The 14,766-nt window shown below is 36.9% G+C and overlaps 1 pseudogene; it reads right to left on the reverse strand.

The window, feature by feature from the left end:
• Positions 1–572: 572 nt before the first annotated feature.
• LOC148936243 (uncharacterized) lies at positions 573–13,370 on the reverse strand (annotated as a pseudogene).
• Positions 13,371–14,766: the final 1,396 nt, after the last annotated feature.

A 14,766-nucleotide genomic window follows, 5' to 3' on the forward strand; every position in this document is an offset into this window, starting at 1 on the left:
GAATGATATTAAAAATTAACAAAAGTGATTCTTGGTATTAAAATAATGGAAACAATAAGGCAAATAAGAATCGGCACTGTTAACAGTGCGTAATTAACATTTTTTATTACAAACTTCAATTTTTATTACAAACTCCAAACGTTTCGACTCAAGTTTGAATCATCTTCGATAGATATAAAATAAATAAATATGATCCTGTGTTCACTAGAGCCCAATGATGATAAAATTCTTGATTAATAATTATTATGGACATGCATATCTATATCATCTTTAAAAAAAACAAAAAAATGGTCACTAAAGGGCTGTCACTCATCACATAAACACAATTCATACTAAAACGGAGGAAACACGCGCAGGAGTATAATTTGCACTGAGTAGTATCTCGTACAACGCGTCTTGAGCTCCATGCAGCAAACAGTGTTCATCTAATGAGTTGAAATGATAAATTTTATCTTTATTGTCTTCCAGCAACTTGAAGACATAAATAATTTCGTTTGACCTTGCCATCAACAAATTCATGTTTTTTATTATTATATTCTTGATTTTCTAGTGTAGAAAAATGTTTAATATTGCTATTTCTTTATATTTAATTGTGTAAGACGTCCATTATTTCGAAATGGAGGAATACACCAAGTCAAAATGGGATAGGCTTTATCGCCAATAATAAATTCTCCATTAGGAAAAAAGGCAGGGAAATCTCTATGATCTATATCTCTATATAGATCTGAGTTGGAAAATTCGATAATTTCCTACTGATCCTGGATAACTTGCAAAACAATGTATAAAGAGTAAATCTTAGATGTCTGCAGAATTACAACATATTATAGTTTTCTACATTTATAACGAACAGCAACTTTCTAAAAACTAAAAAGTTAGATATAGTAAAGTTAGATATAGTATACTTAAATACACCTTTACATTTTTATTAAATAAAATTCAAATAAAATCAGAAATTGAATAACAGTTAAATATAAAAAAAGAAAATATTTCAATGTTTGATTTCTTTATAAACATGTAGCATCCATCAATAGTCTTTATTACACCAGGCATAGGATTTCTTCCGAGAAGCATGAATTTCTCTTTGGTAACCTCTTTGGTATCAATTTTGGATCTGTAGGCCATCTAATAATTTTACTTGCAATATTGTTTAACGCTTGGACAACACACTCATTCAAAGAAGATTTGCCCAAATCGAACTTTTCATTCACAGATCTATAGGAAATTCATATGTTTGTATAACGGTCTGTCCTCGCCGTGCAGTGGTGCGATGGCGGATGCGCGGATGTGTTCGTCGGTCTGTCGGGGTTCGGTATTTAACTGAATTATATGATTCAGGTTTTTGAATACACTAAGTTTTTTGGGTGACACCCGTTTGACGTCCCGATTGATCTAGTCACTCACAGAGGCCAGCATTTAGAATTTTTACACAGTTCAAGCGCTGTGAATCTCAGTTTATTTAAGTTGTTACTATACATTTATGTAAAAAAAAAAGAAAAGAAATTAATGAGCAGCACAGTCGCGTTGCGTTCTGTTTATATAAAAAAAAAATATATGTATATATATATATATATATATATATATATATATATATATATATTTATTGCGATGTGGCTCGGAGTGCGCGTAAGATGTGCAGTGCGCACCTTGTGACGCCAGACGCATACGTCGGGGCGAACTATAAGTTCACTACGTGGCCTAACGGGCGAGTTGACCCGATTAGTCGAGCGTTAGTCCATCCGTTGGACTCGCAGTGGATGCGTTTCTTTATTCATTCTAAGTACTGTCAGTACTACAAATAGCATTCCGATAAAGTATAGTGCACTCCGAAAGTACTGCTTTGAATTCTATGATGTCATTGATTTTTACTTCCTGTTGCGGCTACTGCAAGCGAGGTAAAGCAATTAGAGCATAAAGATGGCTGCTTCCATGGAAACTGAAATAACCTTGATTAATGCTGAAGAAAATGAAGCATACTGAAAGATATCTATTAGATTCGGAAAAAATTAACGGAGATCAATTGGATTTGAACTCGGGATCCCTCGTCTATCAATCTGACACTTAGTCTGCACGACCACGACGGCTCCTCTCTGTTAGCTGTTTATATTCCGAATCTCTTTCATGACCGCTTACGGTCGTCTAATTCTTACAGCTCGGCCATTCTGGTATTACATTCGTCCCGAATGTACCGAGTCTTCATCTATCGGAAATAAGAAGGGAGGGTGTGCGTCACGGCGGAGCTCGACCACGAACCAGTCGTGAAAACTCGTAATTATTTTGCGAAAAAATACCACCTCAGCCAGGAATCGAACCTGGATCTCCTGCTTACCGGGCAGGCATCTTATTCTTTTGACTACCGAGGCATGTGATGATATTTATCGCAAATAACGTGTTTAGAATAACACGTCAACAATACAATGATACATATATATATATATATATATATATATATATATATATATATTACAATATACATATATACATGTATTCTTTCGAATCCCCACGACCGATACTCCAGAGAGATGATGGTCCTATTCTCTTGATGGATGCAGGTCGGACTGCAGCGGCGACACCCTCCAACGCCATTGGCAAATATACAAATAATCCTCCTGGAGCACGACAGGAGAGATTGCATCAAGCATGGCTCGAGCCCCCGGTATTTTATCCGAAACTTGGAGTTTCTGCTCCCGAATTCGTTCACTTTTTTGAACGATCGACATGACATTGGAGTACTTTTACTCCCCGACTTTTTCCGTTCACTTTTGAACGATCGACACGACTTTGGAGTATTTTAACTCCACGACTTTTTCCGTTCACTTTTGAACGATCGACACGACATTGGAGTATTTTAACTCCCCGACTTGGTTCATTTCGAACAACACACAAACGACACACACAAAATCGACTGAATTCTCCCTGTCAGGTAACATAGGCTGTATCCTCTCTGAGGTAACATGGGCTGAATCCCACTTCTGAGATTGAAAGATATCTATTAGATTCGGAAAAAATTAACAGAGACCGACTGGATTTGAACTCGGGATCCCTCGTCTACCAATCCGACATTTAGTCTGAACGACCACGACGGCTCCTCTTTGTTAGCTGTTTATATTCCGAATCTCTTTCATGACGCTTACGGTTGTCTAATTCTTACAGTACAATATGAAATAATATAATATAAATTATGAAATTATTATATAATATGAAATTATTTATTATTATTTATTATTATTATTTTTTTATTGTTATTAATATTAATATTAGTATTAATTTTTTTATTATTTATTATTGTTTATTTTTATTAATTATTTTATATATATTTAATATATATATTATATTTAATATATATAATAAAATTATATTTTTTTTTAATATTACATATGCCAGCCATTTTCAGTTGGAGCTTGAAAACGTACTGCAACTGTATTTCATTTTATAATCTTGAAGCAGTTAGAAAGCACACGAAATTAAAACGGAACGATAGTTGCAGTACACTTCCATTACGTCATAGCATGAATACTCAGAGTGAATAAAGAAACGCACCCGGTATTTGCCGTGCGGATTGTCGCATGAGATGAGAAAGTTTGAATATTGGGAATGAGAATGGTCGCTCCTGATTCTAACTTCTTACATGAGAGACAAGTATGCTTGTCGGGGATTGAGGATGCTCTGTCCCCGGGGACTGAGGTTGCTCGTGTTTTGAAGGAGACGTGAGACTGAGAATAATCCGTCTCGTGATTGTGTGGAAGGAATCCGTAGTCTGAGAATGCTCAGTTATTTCTCGGAGAAGCGAGAGATAAGTATGCTTGACGGGGACTGAAAATATTCGGTTCCGATTTTCTCTCTGAGGATGTATATTAGTGTCGAGTATGCTTGGTGGAGATCAGGAATGCCTGGTCTTGATAATGCCTAGTATCGGTCGGAGACGGATACAGGTCGGAGGATCGGATCGGCCTGGTTTCTTTTCCTAAAAATCGGCCGGGTTTATATACCTGACTTGATGTCGAATATTTTGCGGGTTGTCGGCGGTGTTTCGACGCGTGCGTAGCGGGCGCGTGTTTTCGTGTGGTCGGCGCGTTCAATGCGCGTCGGCTGTTTTTGGGCGCGAAATCTGAACGCACTTAAATTAAACAGTACGCGGAAGGCATATCATTACATCTATTATAAGTATTATTTAGGCTTAATTTTACTTTTATAGCTTGAAAATTAGCTACAAACCTGAAGGAATTTGGTGTATCAAGAAGCTAAATTGTTGATAAAAGTTGTGTACGTACACAAGTATAACTGGACGTTCTAAGGCAGGGATTAACAAGTGGGCACTGCTTGCGGGTGCCCGAATGCCCGCGGGCAACAGTTAAGCGCGCTCGGGCTAGCGTTAGATCGCTAGGCGCAATAAAGTGAGGAGAAGGGACAGCAAGAATGTCGTTCCATAAACGTGCTATTCAAGAAAAATATTGTGTCGCCCAAATTCAGATCCAGAATTAGCATGAAATAATATAATATATTGACTTCTAGTTATTCGTTTATTGCTATTTAATTTTGTTAAATTACAATGCCATCCTTGAGTATCATATGGATAAAACAATGGATATATCCATAATTCAATATTTGGATCCATGGTACTAATACTTTGTAAAATTTTGGTATTTTTATTACGTATCGTGACATAAGATTCTGGAATTTCTCCATTAGCAGTAGTTCAAACAGCTGCAACTTCATTAGTCCTTTGAACATTATATCGCCGTCGATCCATACCTGATCTTAATGTAAATAATAATTGTAATTCTGGCAATAATTCTAGCAATAATTCTCCAGATTCTATTTCTAATCGTCGTTGATTTTCTATTTTTTCACCCATTATTTGATAAGATTGAGCAAATACATTAATTATTCTCGCATTATATGTTCAAGATTTGTATTTCTCAAAATCTAATTCTAAATTTTCTGTAAGACGATAATTTATCGCTTTATTAGAATCTATAATAAAAAGCTGACCATAAGTTGGATTTTCATTTTGAATAGCATATAATGCTGTATTTATTTGATAATAAATTTGTCCTTGTATTTTGAAACAATACGAACCTGATCGCCTACTATGAAAATTAATCAAATTAGCATTAAATGATGCATTAAATAAAAATGAACTATTATAATTACAAATATGTTGGAAAAAATTATTGGATTTTGTATGATTACTTTCGAATAAACTACGAAGAAATTATGGATGTGGAGATAATGGTTTCCAAATAAACTGCACCGTGATTACAACAATCATGAAATGAATTTCCCTTATTAGATATTTTTTCTGCTATAAAATGTTTTGCTTTGCAATGGATACAAAGTATATCCATAGAACCAATATAGTATTTGTTACGTTCGGCGGACTTCACGATTCTTCTCTCTTTTCGGAGCGAACGAGCGAGCTCCGATACAGCATTAAAAAAAATCATTCTGTAAACTAAGATAATTTTTACGCGCTCTAGCTCCGTGGATACAAGTCTGCCGAACACGTGAACCTTAGACTGTTGACGGCTCGTTTTTCGAACTAACAAATAAACTATAAAATCCGATTGAATTGACACTAAGCTAAAATAACACTTGAGTCATATGCCGAACGCAAAGAAATCCTTAGTGCACTGGCGACGACGGAAAATCATAAATCGTCAGAGTAGGTATCTGTTTTCCCTCATGGCATGATTTCGTACTCGAACAGCCGGCGTCGGTTATTTAATCCGCCGACCACCCATTCGACCACAAATATTTAGATAATGCCATATGTTGATAAAGGCCCACTACCTAACTATCATTCCTAAAAATTCTCCCCGTACCAATCAGATTCTTTTTCCAAAATTCTGAACTATAATAGGCTAACTCCCCCCACATCCCTAATGCCTCGCTAATTCCTATTCGTTAAAGACTCGCGAAATATTTTTAATCCCCGAACCGAAACTCCACCCCGCGACAGCTTTTTATTAAAATCCTCCCCGGAGAAAACGCACTTCGCACTTGCTCTTTGATCGACAGTTTTCACGCGCTCTGATTCGTTAGTTTTTTTCACGAAGAATCTTAAATCTTTTTTTTTTGGACATTCGTGTACCTGCCCGTCCATTTCGCATTCGCTTTAACTCTCGGTTTAGCTTTGTCGGTTCTCGCCGAAGTAACCGCAGATTCAGTATTAATATCGAGTCTTATTCAAGTACTAATATCGAGATGGGTGAATTAAAATAAACTTGTAATTCCTTTAAATTGTTATTTATTTCTAAACGAAAGTGTTTTTTTTGTGCGCCCCTTGTTTCTTCTGGAGCACCGCAGAGAACTACTGGCCGCTGGTTCCGACCCCCGCTTGCCTCTAGCCGATCAACCTGCAACGACATTTCTTTATAATCATCATAAGTCGCATGGATTAATATGATCTACCCATCAACACTTAAATATCAATTGTTCCTCCTTGCTCTCCTCCTTCTTAATTATATAAGTGTAAAAGTGTTAAACCTTAAGCACGATAGGCTCTCTGAGCCTCAGAGAGCCTATCGTGCTTAAGGTTTAACACTTTTACACTTATATAATTGTTTGTTTAAAATATTCTATTATTTTTTTTGTTCATTTATTTATATTATAAAAACCGGGCATGGCCCTAAATATTTTGACGTAGAGCCTTACCTCGAACTGCTCGACGACTTTCGCACTTTTGTAACATCCGCATGCTACACTTACATGTAATTTTATTCTACTCTCATGCGCCCATTATTAAAATGATATTACCGTTATCATTATCTACCGAGTAATCACTATGCGTATCATTTTTCCTTTATGTTAAGTATTTTGTGTTTTAATTTTGTACTTTGTTCGTTTCATTTTAATTAATTAAATGATTACTTTAACGATAAAATAAATTTATTCATTAATAATTTAACTCTCTCGTCATGCTCATTCCCGCCCGCTCTCGGGGATCGCATATGGTCCTATCCCAGGCAAAAGAAATTAAATTCTCTTGCTTAAATTAACGGACCGACGGATGTACGTCACGCAGTCGGAGTCATAGCGTCTTTTTCAAGACGTTGACCCGTATCGGTTGACTTGTACGGTGCGTTCGACTCGCAGGTACGCTCCAGAGCGGCCACCTGCGAGAGGATATTCGGTGCGTCCTTCCTTGCCCCATCCCTTCAACCTTTAACTAATAATTCCGGGGTGTGGACGTAACAGTATTCAACTATTTCATTAATTGATGTTGTATTACTAATATTTATTTAAATGAGATTTATTTAAATTTATTTAAATGAGATTGTTGTTTTCTCTGAGATTTAAAATGGGATTGATATTCTGCACGGTGTTCATTTAATGATATATTATTTGCAGAATTTTGTCCAACTATTTCATTATCTAGTTCTATTATATATTGCGTTGTCTATTATATATTGGTTATTATATATTGTGTTACTCATATAAACATTGTAAGTTGTTTGATGAACTGTTTTCAGTAAATTAATATTAGTAATTGCTGTCTTTGCAGTTTGACGACGACGACGTTGATTTTCGATGTTTTTTTCAAGACGTCATCGTTGAAATTGTTCTTCTTCTTCTGAAGTGCGATTTATTTTACGTCTTGGCATTTTTATAAATTAAATATAAAAATATCTTATTTAAAATGACATATAAATATTTTATTTTATTTAATTAAAAGAATCTTATTTTTGTTTCTTATTTTATAATTGTTATATTAATTTTTTACGTTCAGGTATTTAAAATATAAATTTGTGAAAAAGTTTCCATAAATAATAACATTCTTAAAAATAATAATTATCAATAGTTAATAAATAATAATTAATAAGCAATAATTACTAATTAATAAACAATAACTAATAACCAATAATCAATTTTCAAGGACCAATAATTATCAATAATCAATGAATAATCAATCAAAAATGAATTAATTATCAATTAATATCCAAAAATCAATCAATAATCAATAATCAATAATCAGTAACCAATAATAATCAGTAATTAATAATCAATTTTCAGTATCATATTATCATCATATAATATCATCATATTATCAATATTATCATCATATGTTATCATAATCATTAATTAATAATTAATTTGTCATCATTATCAATATTATTTTCAAGAACAATAACAATAATATTTTTATTATATTAAAAATTTTAAAGATTTTTATTTCATTTTAAATATATAAATTGTTGAAATATCAAGATCTATTTAAACAAAAAATAATTTAAATTACTTAATTTTTATAATATAAACTGTAATATTAAAAAGTAATTTTAAATAATTTTATATATTGTTTAATTCTAAATACAATATCTTGATCCTCTTCTTAAATGTTTTTCTGAAACAAACATAATAATATCTAATATATATATAACATATAATATATAACATGTTTTTATGATTTTAATTATATATATATATATTAATACATGTATATATGTATTACATATGCATATATTAATATGTATTACTATTTATAAATATTCAAGAATGTTTAAATACATATGCACATGAGTGAACACACACCATGCGTTTGTGTGAAGCTAGCGTCTCATTTTATGGAAAATCATAAATTTTTTAGAGTTTTAGTTTCCTTTTTAATAATTCTAGAATTCCTGATAGATTGAACAAATAGTTCTGTTTGTTTAAGCGAAAAAATCAGACATTGAGACCAAACCAAGTCACGAAAAGTATATTTCATTCAGATAAAAAAAATGCACAAAGTAAAAAATTCTGTAAATTCGTGACCAATGCACACTTTTTTGTATAGAAGAGACCTTTACCTTTACCATTGTAAAAGAAGTATTTCAGGCACTTCCATCGCACGCAGGTTGTCGGAGAGAATGTTAGTTTCCCCCCAATTTTTCTTTGTAAAAAAAATTAATAAAAGTAAATAAACAAAGAATAGTAATAAAAAAAGTAATAGAAGTATATTTTTTTAAATCAAATCTTCTACATTTCAACCAGCGTCTTATACTTTTCTGTTAGTACTTGGCCGATTTTTATTTATTTAAAAATCCTACATCATCGGCAGTGTCCAGAATTCTTTAAAAAATGCTTTAATATGTTCAGAGCTACACAAAAAGTATGTTTGTTAAATCAGAACTCCGAGTTTTTGTATTTCAGCTCTGGCTGTTATTACATTGATGATCACTTTTAATTTATGTTTAAATAATTTTTTAAGATTTCATTTGGCAGAACTTCTTATAGAACTCTTGTAGAACAGTAAATCTTTTAAAATCTTGCGTTGACAGATGTCGGAACTCGTTTAGAATAAAGTGAGATGCAGCGTGAACCTGACGTTTCACTTTATCCGAAATTTTTCGCTTTAACCGATTTTTTCGCTTTAACAGAACTATTTGCCTAACCTATCAAGAACTCTAAAATTATTAAAACGGAAATCTGAACTCTCAAAAATTTGAGTTTATTTCCACGAAATAAGACGTCAACGAAATGAGACATCACACACACACACACACACACACACACACACACGCGCGCGCGCACGCACGCACGCACGCACGCACGCGCACACACACACACACACACACACACGTATTACTTAAGATATATCACACGTAGATTTAAGGGGTAACACCACCCTGGGGTCTAAACTTTGAAAATCTTTTGTATAAAAATAAATAAAGTAAACAATTATTCGCTTTTTGTCTTTTATTATACATTTTATTATACATTTTAAAGTCTATGAAAATCTGTAAACATACCACCAAATTTGAAAGATCGCGCGGTACTAACGGACAGGTAGCAGTTGCAAATTTTGAGCTAAAAGAAAAACAAAAAGATTTTTGAAAGCTACATTAAATTTGTCAGGGAACTACGTAGAGAATTTTCAAAATTTTGATTTTTGTGAAAATAGTGAAGATTTTCTTGAAAAACATTCAATTTTAATGGAAAAAAATCGTAATTTTTTGTTCTATAAAAAGAAAAATTTGTAATTAATAAAAAAATCCCTACATATTTCTCTGAGATATATATATTTGAAGATTCACACCAAATTTCAAGTTAATCGGTTAATATTTGTTTGAATTATGTGTCCGCTATTTCGGAAAAAAGTCCTTTTGAGAAAAACGCGTTTAAAGTTTTAAGTAACTTTTTTTCGTTTATAAAAACAATAAATTTAAATAAATTTAAATTTACCTCTAATCTGCTATTCCTGCTTCGTACAGTTATCCTTTAAGAAGAGAATTTTGTTTATTTTTTTTTTTTAACGATTTAAGTTTATGGGGAGAAAATGTGGATATGTAGTTGTTTGTGAGTTGTGTATCACCACGCGTCTCGGGAGAAGACGAAGACTTAATGTGTGAGAAGCGAGCGAGCGAGCGAGCGAGCGTGCGTGCGTGCGTGCGTGCGTGCGTGCGTGCGTGCGTGCGTGCGTGCGTGCGTGCGTGCGTGCGTGCGTGCGTGCGTGCGTGCGTGCGTGCGTGCGTGCGTGCGTGCGTGCGTGCGTGCGTGCGTGCGTGCGTGCGTGCGTGCGTGCGTGCGTACGTGTGTGTGTGTGTGTGTGTGTGTGACCTGTCGTACTACGTCGCCCGCGATTGGCTGAATAGGCTGACAGCTGGTGATTTTTCTCGAGAGTGATGTTCAGTCCTCGACTAGCTGTGACAGGCCAACGATGCAGGTGTCGGTGCCAAGCAAGGCGGAAAGATAAGCAGCCAATCGTCGCTATGTTTCGCAAGTTTCGCTGTGGCGGCAGCGCAAGCAGAAGGACGTGCGGGATAAAAAAAGTTGCATGCACGCTCAATAATCAAGAAATTGCAGAGTTAATCAAAAGCCATGATATATATTCTATACGATAAGGCAGATACAGAAACCGATATAGATACGTTCGGTTATCAGGACTTTGAGTCTCGCGAGAAAAGCGAGTGCGTCTAGCGCATCTACTTCTGCTCGCAGGCGTGCGAACTCCTATAGTCGTTCTCGGCGCCTTTCCCGAGCTCCGGTTCCTCCTCGTCGTGGCCGGGCGGTGCGTATCCGCGGAGCGTGGATCGGCGGCAGCCCTCGGTTTGCGTGGCGACTTCGGAATAAAAGTGGCGAGAGTTGCGTCGCGGTGGCTGATTGGAGATGTGGCGAGCTCGATGGCGTAGAGGCACCATGGCCTCTCTGGCGTGTGGCCTTGCTCCAGAGAGCGACCAGGAGTGGGTGGTCGCTCGGTCACTGTCGGCTCCTCCTACGGCGTTGGCGGTCTCGGCGGGCTAGCCTCCGGGGAGGATGCTGACCCGAAAAGGTCCAAGAGTCGCTGTTTGAACCGGCGAGACGAGCGCCTGGTTCACTGTCTGCCGTCCCTCAGCATCTGTTTGTGCCGGAAGAGACATACACATATTCAGGCGCCTGCGGAGATCCGCGTGCGGCATCTTCTTGAGGCGACTGAGATTGAAGCGACGGGGGCCGTGCGGAGTCGAATCAAGTCGCCCGGATATAGGCGGATTGTATGGCCGTGCGAGGTTTTCCCGGACGTGCTGTTTGCGGCGTTCACGGCCGCGTAAGAAAGTCGCGGCGTTAACCACCGTGGAGAAAGGATCGCTCGGAGAAAGGACGGATTGAACGGTTTTCATGGCTGTCAGAGAGATGCGTCCGGAAACGGACGGATTGGAGTGGCAGCTTTCACGGTCGTCAGAGAGGTGCGTCCGGACACGGACGGATTGCCGCGGCGTTTACTGCCGCGGGGAATACGGTCGAAGATCGGTCGGTCTTTCCCAGCAGAAAAACTGCCGTGTAGTGGAGCTTGAGGCCAGAGTTGGCCTTCAGAGCTCGGAGGGCGTCGCAGTACAACTCTTAACCTTTAACAGGCTGGAGGCGACTGAGGCGAAAAGCGATGCTAAGTGCCGCTCTTATATAGTCCCGATGCGGCGCTTTGAATGCGAGAAAATGATTCTCCGACTCGCCATCTAATGGCGGGCGCGCGAACCACTGTGCTGCGCGGGATTACGTCGAATGGCAGTGATCGCCACAAGCTTAGATCGAGCCTCTTTAACCAGCTCCGTCAACAAGCGCTTCAATCGTTGTATGCTTTGCTCGTTCTCCTCCTCGTAGAATTTAAAGTAGTTAATGCCTTCTAAATCCTAATACTACTATGATCAAAAAGTAAGGTGACTTTCGTTTTAAAAATTCGCGCGTTTTACGTATCGATATAACCATTTGTTTTCCAAATTGATATAACTGTCCTTGACATCTGATAGAAGTTTCATATCGTTTCACTTGTTAGGTTAAAAATTATAGCATCTTTTGTAATTGTTAAAAATTGTTGTCGCCGAAAATTGATTGAATTGATCCAAATGATATTCTAGTAATATCTACAATGTCTCTAATACTTAATCGGCGATTACTATAAGATCCTTGATTTTATGTTTTTTTTATTGGTTGACGTGGAAAGTCTTCCTGAACGAGGTTCAACTGCTTCTCATTAAAATCTTTGTATCACTTGTAAACATTTTTTTTTACATAGCTTCAAAACTGTGATTCAGAATTCCTTCCCTGATCAGTATGAAGTTCCAACGGGACCCCATATCTAGAAACAACCTGATTAACAAAAATTTCTGCTACCGTAGTAGCTCTCATATTTTTCAAAGGAAAAGCCTCTACCCATTTAGTAAAACAATCTACAACAACTAGGAGCTTATTGCTTGAAGAAGAAACGGGTAACGGGCCTAAAATATCCATTTGAATCCTCTCAAAAGGAGCTCCCGAATTAAAGATCTGCAAAGGAGATTTCCCCTTATCTGCAGCACGCCTCTTCGCAATACAAATCTTACAGGTTCTGCACCATTCCTCAATATTCTTTTTACAGGTTGCCCAATAAAAACGCTTCCGGCCTTTTCCAGCGTTTTATTGATCCTGAAATGCCCTCCAGAAGGAGTATCATGAGCTTCTTCTAAAATCTGCTTCACTTTGCTTCGCGGGACCATCAACTGAAGAAAACTGTTTTTCAAATTAGGAGTCTTCCATCTCTTATGCAAAATCTCATTTTGGACTTCCAAAGCATGCCATTGATGCCAATAAATCTTGGCTGACAATCCTTTCGAGGAAACTTCCTCCCAAGAAGGTCGCAAATCATTTTCTTTGGCAAGTAAAAACATTGCCAGTTCCTGATCCTCTATTTGAGTCCTTCGCCAATTCTCAGAAGAATCCTCACGCAAAACAATACAAGCAACTACTTTATCCTCAAAAAGCCCTCTCTGAACTTCCACTTTAGTACAGAATCTACATTTTTCTTCTACACAAGGGCGTCTCGAAAGACCATCGGCATTACCGTGTATAATCCCCTTTCGATGAATAACATCAGAATCGTATTGTTGTAACCTTTCCATCCAGCGAGCCAATTGTTCCTCCAAGTCTTTGAAGGACATCAACCATCTCAAAGAAGCATGATCAGTTCGAATAGAGAAACTCTTTCCGTACAAATAATGATGAAAATGTTTCATCGAATCTACTAAAACTAATAACTCTCTTCTTGTTGTGCAATAATTCCGCTCAGGTTTGTTCAAAACCCGACTATAATAAGCAATGACCCTCTCATAGCCGTCCTGAACTTGTGAAAGTACCGCCCCTATTCCAAAACCTAAGCATCCGTATCCAAAATCATCTTTCCTTCCCCCTTCGGAAAGGAAAGAAGAGGTGCAGACGTTAATGTCTGTTTTAACCTCAAAAATGCTTCTTGACATTGCTCAGTCCATTCAAATTTAGTCAAATTCTCAGTTAACTTAAACAGAAGCTTCGCAATTGAAGAAAATCCCTTAACTATATATAATCTATATATAATCCCTAAACTTCCGATAATAAGAGCAAAATCCAAGAAAACTTCGGACCTGTTTCTTATTCTGAGGAACTGGCCACTCAGTGACCGCTTCAGTCTTCTCAGGATCCATAGCGATCCCGGAAGAAACAACATGACCCAAATATTTTACTTGTCTCTTAAATAAATCACATTTCTTTGGGTTAACACAAAGTTTCGCAGCACGAAATCTCAGAAGAACCTCTCTTAAATTCTCTTTCATTTTCTCAGGTTTTGCCAAATACTATCACATCATCTAAATAAACCAGGCCAAATTTTCGAAAGTAAACCCCGAAGCACCCGTTCCATACGACGTTCAAAGGTAGCCGGGGCATTACACAGATCAAATTGCAACAAATTGCCAAAGTTCATTCCCCACAGAAAAAACAGTCTTTTCCCTATCTTCGGGACGAATTTTCAGTTGCCAATAACCACTCTTCAAATCCAAAGTGGAAAACCAAGCATTTCCCGATAACTGATCAAGAAGATCGTCAATCCTTGTTAGCGGATAAGAATCTTTTTTTGTAACCGCATTCAATTTCCGAAAATCAACGCAAAATCTATGAGATCCATCTTTTTTCTTTACCAAAACTGCTGGAGAAACCCAAGGGCTTGAAGATTCTTCAATTACCCCTTGTTCTTTCATGTCTTCCATAATTTTTTCAACTTATGAACGCATATGAATTGGAATTCTCCTAGGAGCCTGTTTGATAGGACGAGAATCCGTTAATTCAATTTTATGTTGAAGGACTTCACACTTTCCTGCAACAGCTTGCTCCGAAAACACGTCACGCAACAATGTAGCGAAATTCTCGCAACAATGTAGCGAAAACTATTCTCTGATCTACCTCCAACTCCCGGGAATTATTATCAAAGAATTCTTCCAACTCCGTGGACACAGCTTCGTCCTCTTGCTTAATCCGACGACAAAAACCTTCCCTATGACCTCCACGGAGAAAAGATTCTATTAC

The sequence above is a fragment of the Pogonomyrmex barbatus genome, unplaced genomic scaffold (assembly GCF_055798465.1).
Source record: "Pogonomyrmex barbatus isolate J1 unplaced genomic scaffold, ASM5579846v1 scaffold26, whole genome shotgun sequence".
NCBI classification, from domain to species: domain Eukaryota; kingdom Metazoa; phylum Arthropoda; class Insecta; order Hymenoptera; family Formicidae; genus Pogonomyrmex; species Pogonomyrmex barbatus.